Below are 5,694 nucleotides of genomic sequence, written 5' to 3'. Positions count from 1 at the left end.
TAGTTTCCTTACAGTGATGGAAAGTTGACTATAGCACACTGTGGGAGCCCAGGGGACATCAGGGACAATACCAACAGGGATCCGAGGGTGTGGTCAGCCCAATCATGCCATGTAATGAAGCCCAGAAACTTCCTGGCCTGGATTAGGACTGCAGTGAGTAGACTGCCCAGGAGACCGAGGAAATGAACTAGAGACCTGTGGTGAGGCCTGAGTGCTGCTCTGTGCTGTGTGATTTTGAAAGATTCCCTGTCTTTCTAGGCCTCAGCTCAGAAATGAGATAGGCATCACTTCCTGGGGACAGGGTGAGGCATAGGCAGAGAGTACAGAGTGTGTTTATTACAAACAGCTAAATTCAGGGGAGTGATCAGGATCAGGCTGTACCCATCAACAGAGCTGGCTTCTGCAGAAGCTGCACCAGCTTCTGGGCCTGCTGGGAGTCCAGCTGGGCCTCGAGGGGGTCCCAAGACTAGAGTATGAGCTTGTAGGCCTCCTTAAAGAGATCAGCGCAGAGAGTAACCTCCCCAAGGACCCACCACACTGCCAGGTGGGTCAGTCTTGGAAGAAGTTATAGCCAATGGAAGTGGGCTGGGGAGAGAGGGCAGCTGGCTGAGTCCTCAGCTTCATGCCTTGTGTCCCCGCAGAAGGCAGGGATGTAGGAAAGCCTCACCTGCATCAGCTCTATCCGTGCCATCAAGTCTACCCAGGAGACTTGCCTGGTCATTAAGACCATCTCATTCAGGTGCTGTAGGACTGATGTCAGCCTATCCAACAGCCACTCTAGCTGTGCAGCACCCACAGGCTGCCCAAGAAGAGGGACAGGAGAGACTGGTTTAGAAGGAGAGAGAACAGCTTATCTTAAGCCCTTCCAACCTTCTCTGATTTCCTCTCTATTTTTTTCCTTGCCACCGTTGATTAGTCATGCCCCCTGAGCTGAGTATTCAGGATTCTGAGGCTTCATTCATTCACTCAGTGGGGAAAGTATTTTGATGGATTGGTGATTATCTGCCCAGGACAGTGGAAATGAGGCAGTATGTATGACAACAGGTATCTACTGCTCTAGGGTCCTGGCTCCTACCCCAGCTGCATAATAGAGCCAAGGAGGCTCACCTTGCACAGGTAGACACTGGTCTCCAGCATCTGTATGGATGCTGACATACCAGGTACCTGCTGACACAGGTGCAGGCCTGCAGTTCTGAGCAGTGACTCTCTGTATGCTGCTGGCTCATAATTGTGGCTCAGGTATAAAAGGATGCCAGAATGGAGGCAGGGATGTCAGGGCTCTTCTGAATGCCCTATCAGGGTGAAGAAAGCTTTTTTGCTTGTACTCAGGGTGATTTGACCAGGTTTCTCCCCAACTCCATCTCCAGGAGAGAACCTCCCCACAATTCCATGCTTCTCCAGGCAGCATCTTCCCCAGACCACTCCATTCCTCTCTATCTAACTTAGTTCCTCTCTAGGCTCATAGTCCAGCCTGCCCTCCTAGTTGTGGCCCAGACCTGCCCTCTGGGTCCAAGCCTTGCTACCTGGTATCAAGTTTCCTATTAAGAATGTGGAAGGCAGTTCTGCTACGTGGGCCATGTCCAGAGGGTCTCCAAGTTCCCTTCCTAGAGTCTCAGGCCTGAGGGAGGGGCTCAGAGAATCTACTTTCTTGATTTCTAGCATTGGGATCCATTTTCCATTCTCAGGCAATACCCGGGAGGTGGAGATATTTCTGTTTGTTTCCTCCTCCTCCTCCTCCTCCTCCTCCTCCTCCTCCTCCTTCTTCTTCTTCTTCTCTCTCTCTCTCTCTCTCTCTCTCTCTCTCTCTCTCTCTCTCTCTTTTAGGTGGTGACATTTCTTTTTCCAAGTTACAAAGCAGAAACCTGGGGCACAAAGTTCTTTGACCTGCCCAAGGACACAGAGAACAGAAAGTGGGGAGCTGGGATTCAAAGTGCAATCTGACCCTGGGAGTGCCTAGCTTTTATGATTCTGAAAGGATATACTGAGGACATTCAGGGAAGCACTAACCTTCATCCCACAACTTGCCCACTGGCTCCAAGTTATCCAGATCTGGCTAGTTGACCTATGCCCCCCTCCAGCCTACAGCTATAGCCATCTCAGGCTCTAGCCAGGCTCCAGCCTCCCAGCTCTTACCTTTAAGTGGCCCCTGGGTCTAGCCCTTGTCTCTGAGCTGGGCAGGGTGCCAGTAATTTGGAAAGATCTGCAGGCCAGGGGTGATCAGCTCTCTTCTATATACCCTTTACCTGTTCCCAACATCCTGAGCCCTAGAACTGAGACAGAGCCTGATGCTGGCTCATGAGTGTGAAAGGCGAGTGACTCATCCGAGACAGATTCAACCAAGATATTTTATTGGGGGGCTGCCCGAAGGGGAAGAAAGGAGAGGCAGAGACCAGAGAGAGGAGAGGAGGAGGGCATAGAGCAGAGAGCAAAGAGCAGAGAACAGAGAGGAAGAGGGAAGAGAACAGAGAGAAAGAGAAAGAGAGCAGAGAGAGGAGAGAAAGAAGAGAAAGAGGGCAGAGAGTGTGAGCTAGCAAGTTTCGGCTAAAGAAGGGTTGCATAGGTGACGTGGCAGGTGAGGATTGGCAGGGTGACTCAGGAATGGGGGAATGGACACTGTGTCCCAAGGGGATTGGTGGAGAAAAATTTTGAATTTGGTGCCCTTCAGAGAGGAGCGGGACGGGTAAGGGATTCTGTGATGTTCTCCAGAGACAGAAACTTAACTTCAGTGGGGAGTCTCCCACACACCCAACAGTGGGTACCAGCTCACCATTAGCTCCCAGTCAGCAGAAAGTCATCATCCCTGAGGGGGAGCACCTTCCCCAGGGGGTTCACCTTTAGGAATCCAGGGTAGAGGTGTTGTTTTTGTGGGCAAAGAGGAGGGGAGACTCACACATGACCTGGCTGCTCACCCTTCTGGACCGTACCCTTCTCCCCAAATTGGTCCAGTATTCTGTGCTCCTCCCTGAAACCTACTTCCTCCAGACCCAGTGGGCTGGTGGCCCAGTGCCCACTGAGCCACCACCCCTCCCTGGCCTTTGGAATGGAAGTAGGGGCCCACTTTGGAACCTGAGGAAACAGGAGCCACTCTCTGGCCACACCTTCTGGCCCACACAAGCGGACTATAATGCTTTCCCTACTCTTTTCACAGGAACTGAAACTTTCCAGCGGACAGAACTTTGGGGGGCATGCCCCCAACACATATTTACAGGTTTTGTGGCTTGCATGGGGCCGATACTATGTCTGGTTTCAGGAACAGCACATGGCTTAGCTTGGTGGGTGGACACCACGCAACCCTTGGCCATTCTTAAAGTGTCTATAGGGTCACTGTGAGAAGTTCTGGGACTATGGTTGGTGCTCTTGGGAGTGAGAGACCAAGACATATGTGCAAGTCTTGCACCCCTGGCCGGGCCATCAGTACTCTCTAGGAGTCACTGGGAGCACAACAAACATGGGCCCTTTCCCAGGGCCAGGCAGCCCCCTAGGAACCAGCATCCTTCATGAACTGGCTGATGTGGAGCCCAGGCAGGCAGGAATTGGAACTAGGTAGGTCCAGCAGAATCATCTGTTTCCCAGCAAGACTTGTGATGGGAAGCTGGACCCAGTTCTGGGCATGCCCAGGAGTGCCGAAAACCCTTGGCCTGATGCCCTGGGGCCCAACATATCTACTGTATGCAGGCAGCTCCTCATCCAGATTTGCCATCAGGGATCTGGGGAGACACCCTGAAATGGGAGATGAAAAGAATAGCCAGAGAAAAAGGAAAGCAATAAGGGGAAATAGGGATAAGAAAAGAGCAGAGAAACATCCATTCCTTTGTTCATTCATTCATTCAGTGGAGAGTGAAATCAGAGAAAATAATCAATGGAGGGGATGGACAAGGACAGATGACAAGAGAGAAGTCTTTATTGTGTCTGTTATTCCTTCAAGAGGACTCCTAATGTAACTTTTTTTTTAAAGAGAGAGTGAGAGGGAGAGATAGAGAGAGAGAATTTTTAATATTTATTTTTTAGTTCTCGGCGGACACAACATCTTTGTTGGTATGTGGTGCTGAGGATCGAACCCAGGCCGCAAGCATGCCAGGCGAGTGTGCTACTGCTTGAGCCACATCCCCGGCCCCTCCTAATGTAACTTTTGCAGACACTCTGCCTGCCCCAGAGACTCAGGATAGGGTTATGGGCCTCCTGGGTTTGTTCTCTACCTAAAAATGCCTCCACTTGCCCATGTCATTCTACCAGTCATGCCTCTCCCTCTCATCATAGCTAGGGGTCATAGGCTGTTGGACATGGATGCACCAGTGATAAGGTCTCCAGAGACAATAGCACAGGATGCAGGGACATCACCCTGACCTGCACCTGAGAAGGGTGACAGCTGCAGAATCTGAAAAAAACCCAAAGAGGGATTCTATCAACTCTGCCAGAGGCAGGCAGGAGGCCAGAAAGCACCCCAGGCAGGGGGGTGGATGGACGCTGTGCTGCCGCTCCAAGAATTCCTGCAGCACCATGAATTTTTCCCATGCCTCTCTGCTCCCCGTTATGGATCAGCATCCACTTATCAGAGAAAACATTCCACCTTTGGCTTTTTTTGGAATTGACTTGGTTCACTTAGCATGATATTTTCCAACTCCATCCATTTCCCTGCAAATGCCACGATTTTATTCTCTTTTAATGCTGAGTAATATTCCAGTGGGTATATATACCACAGTTTCATTATCCATTCATCTATTGCAGGGCATCTAGGTTGGCTCCACAGTTTAGCTATTGTGAATTGAGCTGCTATGAACATTGATGTGGCTGTATTACTATAGTATGCTGATATTAAGTCCTTTGGGTATAGACTGAGGAGTAGGATAGCTGGTCAAATGATGGTCCTGTTCCAAGATTTTAAGGAATCTCCATACTGTTTCCAAATTGGTTGCACCAATTTGCAGTCCCATCAGCAATGTATGGGTATGCCTTTCCCCCACCACATCTTGCCAACATTTATTGTTGTCTGTATTCTTGATCGCTATGAAAGGAAATGAAAGGAAATCTTAGAGTAGTTTTGATTTGCATTTCTCTAATTGCTATTGATGTTGAATAATTTTTCATATATTTGTTAACCGAACATATATCTTCTTTTGAGAAGTGTATGTTCAGATCCTAGCCCATTTATTTATTTTTTGTTTTTTTTTACACTGTGTTTGAACATACATGTATTTTTTTTATTGGTTGTTCACAACATTACAAAGCACTTGACATATCATATTTCATACATTAGATTGAAGTGGGTTATGAACCCCCAATTTTACCCCAAATGCAGATTGCAGAATCACGTCCGTTACACATCCACAATTTTACATAATGCCCATTAGTAATTGTTGTATTCTGCTACCTTTCCTATCCCCTACTATCCCCCCTCCACTCCCCTCCCATCTTCTCTCTCTACCCCATCTACTGTAATTCATTTCTCTCCTTGTTTATTTTCCCATTCCCTCACAACCTCTTATATGTAATTTTGTATAGGAATGAGGGGCTCCCTTCATTTCCATGAAATTTCCCTTTTCTCTCCCTTTCCCTCCCATCTCATGTCTCTGTTTAATGTTAATCTTTTCTTCCTGCTCTTCCTCCCTGCTCTGTTCATAGTTGCTCTCATTATATCAAAGAAGACATTTGGTATTTGTTTTCTAGGGATTGGCTAGCTTCACTAAGCATAATCTG

Source organism: Spermophilus citellus, assembly GCF_964194105.1.
Source record: "Spermophilus citellus genome assembly, chromosome: 3".
NCBI classification, from domain to species: domain Eukaryota; kingdom Metazoa; phylum Chordata; class Mammalia; order Rodentia; family Sciuridae; genus Spermophilus; species Spermophilus citellus.
The sequence above is the reverse complement of the archived record's forward strand: the minus strand, read 5'-3'. Positions refer to the sequence as shown.